This window comes from Tiliqua scincoides, chromosome 4 (assembly GCF_035046505.1).
Source record: "Tiliqua scincoides isolate rTilSci1 chromosome 4, rTilSci1.hap2, whole genome shotgun sequence".
In the NCBI taxonomy this organism is placed as follows: domain Eukaryota; kingdom Metazoa; phylum Chordata; class Lepidosauria; order Squamata; family Scincidae; genus Tiliqua; species Tiliqua scincoides.
This window is the reverse complement of record NC_089824.1, coordinates 15,123,555-15,134,727: the sequence shown is the minus strand read 5'-3', so window position 1 is coordinate 15,134,727 and position 11,173 is coordinate 15,123,555. Positions and strand designations below refer to the sequence as shown.

Sequence of the window (11,173 nt, the reverse complement as noted above, 5' to 3'; positions counted from 1 at the left end):
TTGTGTCTGTTGCCTTGTGTGCTCCCTTGGGCATTTGGTGGGCCACTGTGAGATACAGGAAGCTGGACTAGATGGGCCTTTGGCCTGATCCAGCGGGGCTCTTCTTATGTTCTTATGTTCTTACATGTCTGAATGCATAAAGTTGTGTGTAGAGGAAAGAAATCGCTAGGACCAAACAAGATTTGCAGCACTCATGTAGGCAGTGGTGTTGCTAGAGGGATGTGGAACACACTGGGTGATGAACAAGGGGGTGTGACACTACTGCCCAATATTTTTTTTGAAATCTTGGTATTTTCAAAAAATACCATCATGTTATATATCATTCAGTGCATACTTCCATGCAGAATTCAATGAAACAACTGTGTTGACATATCTCTATTCTATCAAAAGTTATAGCCAAAAAACCAACAGGGGCAGGGCAATTGTGCATCACCATGCCCACCATGTGGGGTGTCCACCACATGGAAAAGGTTCATCATGGGGGTGATTCTCTGGGTTCTTGCTCCAGGGGACACAAACTGTCTTACCTCACTGCATGTAGGACAAACATATGTTTAGCACCTTGGCTCAGTTTGTCAATGCATACTCAACTTTGTGCTGGTTTGTGATTTAATTCAATAAAAAGTTGTCTTATGCTTCTTTCAGTATCTCAGAAAAAGACTTCTCGTATTTTAAAGACTGACATATTATAAGCTTTCATGGACTCTATCAAAAAAAATGCACCAATGTATTTGAATTGATTGAAAAAAATCAGATGATTAATCCACCAAAAAAATCTTCAAATCAGTTGACACCCCAGCAATTTAAATCTAAAAAAAACTTAAGATATACTAAAACAGAGAGGAAGCCGTTTCCATCCTGCCACTTGGTACAGAAAGGGAAAGAAGGAGACTGTTTAAAATGTATATGAAGCTAGAAGGTCACTACAGGTTACATTGACAGAACCGTGAGGCAAAATTAATGCCTGCTTTGAAACAGTTCCACTAATATAGGTTTCCTAGTGCTGTATAAAATCAGGCGGGTTGGCCAGTGTCTCATTTCTACTGAAATGTGTTTTCAATTTAGCATTTTTATTTTTTTATTTTTTGGCCTTCCAAATCCAGCCACTAATATCCAAAGGAGGCAAAGCGCTATTCTCACAAAATGTCCCTCTATAGTTTGTGGATAATGAAATGCAGACTAACTTGTTGTCCATCAAAGCAAAGCAATATGATTTCCCAAAAAGTGGTGAGAAAAAGCATGGGAATAAAGGACCAAGGACCACTTGGAAAAGCAAAAGAAAACTTCGAGTTGGTAAAACCGAGTCGGGGAGGGAGGCCAAAACACAAGAGGCTGAGTTCTTTATTCTTGATTTCAGCAGGAATTGGCTGTAGCTCTGATTTAACAAGTGCATTGCTGGGTGAAGTTCTAAAGCTTGGAATGAGGATGTCGGCCTGATAAAGCAGGGGGAGAAGCAGCTGACATGTGCAGTACATACTGAAGCATCTTGTCAAAAGTCATTTGCCTGATCATTAAAAAGATTGTTAAAAATTATATCTTCTGCCTTTTCTTTTTGTGTTGTGTGCATGAATACAACTTACAGTGGGCCTTCGGCATCCTCAGGGATTCCATTCCCAGAACCCCCCATATGCCAAAACCCACAGATAACCAAATAGGCGAGTCTGGGCCCTCACCTGATCTTTGGAAGCTCCTTCTGGTCACTCCCGGAAGGTCAAGTAGGGCCCTCCACTGTGGGTTTGAAACCTGCAGTGAGTCAGAATCACAGGTTCAGAAACCATGAATATAAAGGGCCCACCTGTGTTCAAGAAGCACAAATGAAACATTAGCATAACAATAAAATTCTGGCACTATTGAGCATGGGCTATTGCATATATACAATCAAACTCTACAATGGTATGCATGTAAGAGAAGGAAGATAGGTGACCCTACCCCTCTTCCAAGGTTCCAAACTAGATTGCCCTGGTACAAAATTTCTTATTGGTGCCAGTGGAAGCCTTTTTTTTCTTCTTGCTATATAGTGTGCTCAAGAGGAGACTGATCTGGAGCAGAATGGGGGGGAGCTGTGTTATCAATGTGGTACAAGTATATTTTGAGCACGATCAGCTAAGCTTGCCAATGTATGCTAAACTTTGTGCTGGCTTGTGATGCTAAAACCTCCCTACTCTCCTGCCATGAACCTTATCTATGTTGCCCTAGATCAAGGGTTGCTAACTCTTCAGGTTTGACATGGGATCTCCAGAAATCAGCATCAGTCTCCAGGTGACTACTATAGGCAATCTTGGAGTTCCAGGAATTTCCAGCATTACATCATGTTGGGGGGAAAAGTCTTCAGTAAAAGCTTCAGTCAGAGCTTCAGGCAACCCTACCCAGATCCAATTAACAACAAGCCCATCAGACCGTATGATTAGCATAATGTCACATGTAGCTTGGTTCCAATTCTGCCATGTTCAGGGTCACTGGGAGGTATGTTTGGGGAGGGCAGGGGAACAATATCAGTGGCAAAAGTGCCACGGATATCCTATGCCTCTTGCCTTGCCTCGACATGCCCCCTTGGATCCACTCGGACTTACACCAGCCAAAGAGCTGGTGCAGATCCAAGTACATTGGAGACCATAGTGCAGCAAAGTAGGTAAGAATTTTATATACCTCTCCATAGTCACACCATGGTCTTCAATCAGTTGACAGGATGCAGTGGAGGATGCTTCAGCACCACTGTGTCCTGTGGGTCAGCCAAGTGGGCCAATAGCAATATAGTGCAGAATATTAAAGCAAATACTGTATATTACAGAATATGTATTTCAGAATACTACTTGAAAGGGAACTACTACGACTACTACTGTGACTACTACCACCCAGCTTTTGCAAGAGTAAAAAGCAGGGATGAGCAAGTCAAGCACGGTTTGACTTGAGTCGAGTCATGAGTCTCTGCCCCCCTGTGACTTGACTCAAAAGCGAGTCCCAATAGATGTACTTTCTAAGTTGCCCAGAGTATTTTTACAGCTCAAAAAAAATTGAGTCTTTCCCTTTAAAAAGCCAGCCACAGCTCCATGGAAAAAAAAACAGGGCTGGTGCCGGGCTGTGTGTGTGTTTCAGAGTTATCTTTAAACATTCCCCTGATGTCCCCATCCTATCTGTAAACAAGGTGGGAGGGGGTGGGATGCACAGCGTGAGAGCAGGGACAGAAGTGGCAAGAGGGAGGAGAGTCATGTGCAGCAGCTGGAAGGCTTACCAGTATGACCCAATCCTTTTCAGCTCTACTCAGAATTAGACCCATTTGCGCAAGTTGTTCAATGAGGCTTCCTCCTCCCAAGTAACAATGGAGACTGAAGGAGCCATGCGGTTGGAAAGCATGATCGCTACGAACCTCCTCCCTCCAGCTTCCCTGCCTTCTCCCCTTCCCTGGGCTTCTCCAGCCACTTCTAAGGCAAGAACCCCTTGGGCACATCCTTCTGTCCTACCTCATCCAAAGAAAAAAATCAGACTACCCATTCTTCATCCAATGATCATCTGTTCTTTCAGACTCAGGTGACTCGAATCTGCACAAGTCTGTGAAAAACACATGTTTTCATGACTTGGACTTGAGTCACCTGACTTGAGTTCCCATCTCTGGTAAAAAGGTGGTCCTCCTGGCTCCCTTAAGGCACTGATGTTAATTCAAGTCCTTGAGGGTCAATTGGGCAAAGGTGCTGAAAGAAAGAAGGAAAGAAAAAAGCACCAGTATTTTGTGCTGTGCATCTGTTCACGGAGCACCTGACAGGAAGCAGGCAGGACTTGTGACTCCTGACCTGCTATCAAACACCAGCTCGAATCCCTGTGTGTCAGTTCCAAAGAGCTGCACACATGCCGCTGTTGTTGATCCATCTGCATTATATTATGTCCTCATTTATTGCTAAGTGTGGTTTTCAAAGCGGATTCATTAGAGAGAGACAACCCATTGCACAAGGAAGGGACTGTTTTCCTTCCCACCGCTCTCGCTTTCCCCTTTCTTCTCAGGTTTCTCTTTCCCTCCGTGTGATGGCAGGGATATTGCATGCTGGAGGGACAATATTTTCAAGCCAACACCAGTTAATCTGTTCTGGACAATTAATGTGGGTGGCAAACCATACCTGACTCGACAGTTTTGGGGGAGGGTTGCCTAGACCATGAAAAGCGGTTAATTATCTTCTACAGCCTGTCTCTTAGTTAATGGGCTGTGCGACTGCTACACATCAGTCTGGAAATTCTGGCTTTCTCCAAAAGAAACAAAGGAATAGAATGTCTTTGTACAACAGGGGGGATATATTTCTATTCAGAGAAGGAATAGTGCTAATCATCTAGGCAGGGGCACTTAATATTTTTGTAATCTGCCTGTACTTGCCTTATTCTAGGTCAGGTTATTCATCCATTTAGCCCAGTATAGGTCAGTATTCCGACCTGCAATGACTCTCCAAGATCTCAGGCATGGGTCGTTCAAATCACCTGCTTCAGTTTAAGAACGTTCCATTGACAGCACATTAAGAAGCAAGAATAGAGAGAGCCTTCTGGGTTAAGTGATCTTCTCTTTCCTTCCTGGCAACTGCCTCCTATACTGAGAGGAGACCACTGTGTTGTTATTATCTAGAACAGCAGTCTCCAAGCAGTCTCTTTTCCCACTGCCTCATAGAAAAGCTGTCCCCAGGCGATACAGCACTTACTGTCCCCTATAGCGTCCCAGTGAAGTTTGGGAACCACTGATCTAAAATACGGATATTCGCTGTTCAACTACAAAGAGGTTCGCAAAGCATTTTACAGAGCAACAGAAATGAGAACACAGTTTCCTATCCCAAAGGATCTCATAATGTAAAAAAGAGGAATGTTACTCTGGGCCAGAGGGACAAAAACAGCAGAATTTTAAAGACCAATCCTATTTGGACACCATACTGACAACACAGGGATGTCAGCATGACATCTGTCATATCCTAAGCCGCTCCAGGAAATGCCACATCAGTGCAGCACTCCCAGTTGGACTGGTGTGGCCTTCCCAGTAATGCTGGTGAACTCTTCCCAACAACGCAGACAGCATCCATGGAAACCCCAATACAGTCTGTCACCCACAGAGCAGCGCCCTGACATCTGTGCATCATCGGCACAATGCTGACATGACATCTGTGCATCATCTGTTTTATGTCTGTGTATCATCAGTGTGCTGTGCAAAGGTCCAATCACAGCATCCTTCAGTCCCAAGACTGGCAGCAAGAGAAGCACCACCAGGGTAAATGGACTGGAGAGGGGGAGAAGATAGGTCGCTCCCTGCCAGTCACTGAATGAGCAGCACATGCACAGGAACCCCCACTAATCATGGGGAGGTACCCCAAAGATTCCCCACACGCATACACACAAACATAACATGACACAAGGATGTCACACCACCACTACCCCCTGCAGGAGAAGAGGCAAAAGCGAAGAACAGCAAAGAACCCTTGCACTTGGGGTTCAAGTCCACTCACCCTACCCACACAAACACACATATCCAAGGAATAATGTTTTGACCAGAGCACAGGAAGGGCAGAAAGGTAGCTTCCTCAGAAAATGACAGCCATGTACAACAGACACACTAGTCTCTCCATGGTGAGGGTTCAAGTCTTTGTGGGGGCATTCATCTGTTTGAAGGAAAAAAAAATTGCTATTGTAGGGACTGAGACAAGTCCCGGGGGGATCCTCAACTGCACGCAGGCAAAGAAAGGTCCTGATAGCTCACTACACGAAGATGCAGGCAGGGAGACCAGTGAGACGGGTTTGAGCCCAGCCAAAGGACGTGCCCTAGCTAGCAAGGCACTCACCATTTGCCTGATTGGCCGGAAACACCCATTGCAAGGAAAAAAGAAGAGAGGGAAGCAGGTCTAGAAACTCACACCAGCTACGCCACACAGCATCTTGTCAGACATTTGGTGCATGTACTTGCCTGAGGAGCCAATGGCCCAATCCTATCCACACTTTCCCATTGACTCTAACTTACTTACTTCTGCGTAGACATGCATAGGAGTGGGCTGCAAATCCCAAATAAATTGCGCAGCTTTGCAAACTAACAGAAAACAATGCTGGTCACAAAATTCAGTTCTTCTGGATTCAGAATGTTTAATGTTATTTTCTGCATGGCCTATAGGTGGACCTGGTCATAGAGCACTTCTGCATTTCTCCACAGAAATCTTGACACGCAACCACTTCCCTTCCAGTAATTTTTCTGCTGGTGATAAAATCCAGGAGTTGAATTGCGAGTAAAGCGGGTGTGTTTGTGTGAGGCAACAGCAGAGTCAGCTGCAAAAATTGACCTTTTAAGAAACTCTCCATCTTCCTCCCACTCCCCACCTGAGCTCACCAGACACTGTTGTACCGAAGAAATGTTCTGTCAGTACTTGAAGTGTGTAGAACAGAAAACTGACACTCCTTGGCCCCAAGTTGTCACCTGAGGTTTGGATGGCAATGCTTACTATTTTTTTTTTTCCCCCTTTGCAGCATCTGGTCATAAATTGTTGTTCCCTCCTGAAGAAGTCCCTGGGAGGTGAAAGGCTAATGATATCAAAATCGGGGTTGTCCGGGCTTATTGTAAGTGTGTTTGGTTTAGATCAGACTCATTGATACAGAAAAGGAAATGTCTTCAAAAGTGAATTAGCAGCCTGGCTCAGAAGAAAGGGGGCTCAGGAGGAAGTAGGAATTTAGAACTCTGCAGTCTCATGTGCAGTACTTTTAATTGTTTTGCCATTAATTCCGGTGCCACCGAAAAGCAACTCAGATCTCTGGAATAGGTTCTATGAGGTTATTTGTGAAGGAAAAGTTCAAGAGTATCTTTGGCCCCGCAGCATATACATGATCAAGTGCTGAAGGAAGGGCCTATAGATTGCATACCTTAGGACAGAGGTACCCAAACTTTACAAGAAAGTTGGAACTTCTGTATGTAGTTGCAGGGGGTGATGGTTGTGATGGCACTTCTGGGATTGTGCTGCCGCCACTGTGAATAAAGGGAATTTTCTGCAGGGGGCAGGGGACAAAAACAAGAAGTGGGTCACAATTGCATCAGGGAGCCATTCTGAGGTAGTGTGAGACCCGCACAGGGGACCATGGGACCCCCCCACGCACCCTCTGGAGGGTTGGCACAATCCCCAGGCATGTGGAAAACCTCTTTTTCACAGCCACAGTGCAATCCTAGAAGTGCCATCACTACCATCGCGACATTACCACCCCCTTAAGGGTGTAGCAACTGTTTTCCCACTGGCTGGAGTGTTGCAATGCCCCCGTTTGAGAACCTTTTCTTAGGGAATTGTCCACAGCTCAGTTGTCAGCAACTGTTACCCTCCACGTGCCCAATCTCATCTGATCTTGGAAGCTAAGCAAGGTCAAGCCTGGTTAGTACTTGGATGGGAGACCGCCTGGGAATACTGGGTGCTGTAGGCTTATACCATAGTCTTTCGAGACTGAAGGTTGCCAACCAGTGGTAGAGCATATACTTTACATGCAGACGGTCCCAGTTTGAGTCACTGAAGGTAGGACTGGGAAACCTTGGAGAATCTTGCAAAGCTGGAGCCAGTTAGACTTAAGAATACTTGAGCGTCTGGATCTATATAGACCAGATGTCTAACACAGTGTACGGAAGCTTCCTATGTAACTAGTGTAGCTTTGTATGTATAGTATCCCAGTTTAATCCTTGCCTGGCTACTTCCGTTCAAATTATGTCAGTTTACCGTGCCCGAGAGAAATCCCTGCCTAAGCCAAAGTAGACAATTGTGGGCTGGGTGGGCAAATAGTCTGATTCTGTCGGCTGTTGAACCAGCTCCTGCTGCTACTTAATGAATTAAAAAAAAAAAAGCAGAAATATGTAGTTTGGTCTCCTATCTCAGTATTTAAGTGTTAGCATCACACTAACTTTACAAGAGATTTGTAAACCTCACCATAATCCTCTTGCTCTCAGTTTCATCTTTCACAACCCTGATGTTGTTTGCTATTGTTTTCCCCAAAACATTTCATTTTGTTTTATCTTACCTGGCCTGGATCTCATCAGCTGATTGAAACGTTTATGATCAATCAGAGTCTGAAAAGGCTTCGATTATTTTATTCCCTCTCCTTCAAGGCCTTTCATATCCAATATCTAGGCCTTAATGACATGCTTTCTACGATGTGCAACTGAACACATGTGCCCCACTGACAGATGTCTGTGAATTTTGCTTCCAGGACAAAAATTACGTCTCCAGAAAAAGTAACGTGTTGGTGTTTTATGCTTGATTCACAATCCTGCCCTCTAGTTATGCTGCTGAAACGTGCACTTTCTTGCTGTTGCAAATGTGACATGCCAGAAAGTGTGGCCTGGCCATCACCAGAAGCAGGAACCAGCCAGTGGACACCTGTTGCCACAGGTAAGACTGCAAAGACACGAAGGAGGGAGGCAGGTGAAGGGTGGGCGCAAGGCGGAGAAGACAGGGAGAGGAAGGGGTGTGTATCAGGGCTGTGAAGGGGACAGTTTCAGCAGCAGTGTCTGCCAAATTCTTAACCTCTTTCCTGGCTCAGTCTGCCTTCACTGGTCCACACAGCCTTGCTCCAGTTATAACTCTTGTGCAGGTCCAAGTAGACCTGGTGGGCTGCCATGAACTTACCCCAGGGCAAAGGAACAAATGTTCCCTTATCCTGAGGAGGCCTCTAAAGGCTGAAACTCTCCCATGGGATCCAGTAGACATTGTGTTGGTTTTGCTGCACCGTTGCACAGGGAGTTAGGCAGGATTGGGCTGTCATTATGCTGCTGGAGATTCACAGGGCTATTCTAGGCATGTTTAGTCAGAAGTTCCACTGCATTCAGTGGGATTTACTATTAAGAGTCCTGGGACTGCAGCCTCAGGCTTTTGGAAATTTGGGGTTCTTTGGCAGGTGAAGGTGACTTAGGGGAGCAGAGAAAGGACAATGCATTAATGCTCAGTGCTTGACAGAGGAATGTAGGTTCCGCTGGCAAATTTAAGCTGGTGGTTTCCAAAAATCTGCAGCACTCCTTTGACTCTTGATGAGCTTCCAAGAAACCTCATAATTCCCTGGGACTCCTAGAGATAATGGACAAGACTGTGCTAGGTGGACCAGTGACCTGGTGATGTGGGGATCAGACAGCCAATGGCAGGTAAGTAAAATATTTCTTTACTTTCCTTCCAGTAGGCTGCCCAATTATCTATGGCCCATAGGCTATGGGTCTCCTTGAAACCACACCAGCTTTTTTGCTGGTGTAAGTCCAAGTAGACAAAAGGAGAAGGGCAGGCTGGAAAACTGGGGATAGGTTCTGATGTGTCTTTGCCACCAAGATCCATCTGTTCCAGCTTACTCTCAGTCCCCTGCACTCCAAGCCCTGAACCTCTCCCAAACTGCCCGTGAACTGCCCCTTCTGCCACCTTACCTGGGCCAGCAGAGTGTCTGGGCAAGTCTGGCTCGCAGGCTGAGCCGCCGGCCATTCCTGTCACTGGCTTTGTTGCACACAACTGTGGCGTGACATTTGTATTATCACAGGGCCATTTACAGCAGCAGATTGATAGATCTACTGTTGTAAATAGCTCATGGGACTGGGCCTTCAGTCATGCATTTTTGGGTCTAAGACAGTGGTTCCCAACCTTTATGCAAAGGTGAGTGTTTGCAGGGTGTTACGGGGAGTGGCGACTCTGCAGCAACAGCACTTCCAGGTTCGAGCCCCCACCGCCAGAGTGAAAAAGGGGGTTTTCTGACTCACTGGTGCTGGTGGCGGTAAGATCCTGGGTTTTGTGGTGTCTCCAGCCACTGCTGCAGCTGGATAAGTTTGAAAAACTCCTTTTTACTCAGTTGGTGGCGTCACAAACCCAGAAGTGCCATCACTGCCATCCTGCTGCCAGTTGCCACTATCCTTAAGGGGGTATTCAGTGTTTCCCATTGCCCTGGGGTGCTGCGACCCCCAGGTTGGGAAACACTTGTTTAAGGAGATATGCTGGTCCCTACAGACCCAATGAAGCAGAGAGAGTTAGGTGGTGCCACTGTGTTTGTATCTCAAATCCCATTCCTTACAGCGAACCAGACTAGGAAAAGATACTGCTGCACAAGGCCAAATAGTAGTTGATGAAATAATATTGATTTACCATAGGAACCTTGGCCGATTGGGGTGTGTGAGTGCATGCACGTGTGGGTGTGTATTCAAATTTGAAGATTTCCATAGCAACACAGACAATGTAAATGTAACAAAGATGCACTGCAGAGTCTTTCCATCTTTGGGACACCTGATTATATATATTATCTTCCAGATGATAGATTTTGGGGGCAAAAAAAAAACAAGGAAGTGGTTCACGCAATTTGTAGCTGGAATGAAGAGTACACTCTCGTAAGACTGGTGATGGATGAGCCAAAACTGGGAGTTTTATTATTACGTACACTCCCACTCCCCAAAGTATAGCCTCTGATTTTGTTAATGTATCATTCAGGAGGTGCTTTATGACCAGAGAAGCACAGATGTTTAACAACAGACAATACCTTCTGCTTTTTATTTTTTTTATTTGGGGAAGGGTGGGAGTAATTTCAGAAGGAATAGCTTCCTTTGACACCAAGCACAATCCTGGCAGCTGTCCAGTTATAATAGAATGATAGGTTTTTAAAATCTTGTGATTTATTTTATTTATATTTAACAGGTTTATAATGCTCTTTTAGGCTGTATACCACCTTGAGTGCTGCTTTGGAAGGATGGTATGAAATCAATAAATGTAATTAACAGCCGAGTCCTATCCCCCATCAGTGCATAGCATGCAGTGCCACTGGTGGGGCACCCACTACATGCTATGGTGGCCAGTGAAAGGTATTTTTTATTGACCTCTCAGTAAGCTGCCTGGTTGCCAATGGGTGTCTCCTGATACATGCCAGATATTTTGCTGGCTTAAGTCCTAGGAGAGGAAGGAGCAGGTCTGAGCTGGGAAAGGGGGATAGGATCTGGTGTGAACAATTAAGAACATAAGAACAGCCCCACTGGATTAGGCCATAGGCCCATCTAGTCCAGCTTCCTGTATCTCACAGCGGCCCACCAAATGCCCCAGGGAGCACACCAGACAACAAGAGACCTGCATCCTGGTGCCCTCCCTTGCATCTGACATAGCCCATTTCTAAAATCAGGAGGTTGCACATACACATCATGGCTTGTAACCCATAATGGATTTTTCCTCCAGAAACTTGTCTGGTCCCC

At 45.5% G+C, this 11,173-nt stretch overlaps 1 pseudogene; it reads left to right on the top strand.

Annotated features, from left to right (window-relative positions):
• The first annotated feature begins 7,290 nt into the window (after positions 1-7,290).
• LOC136649837 (5S ribosomal RNA) lies at positions 7,291-7,407 on the top strand (annotated as a pseudogene).
• The last annotated feature ends 3,766 nt before the right edge of the window (positions 7,408-11,173 follow it).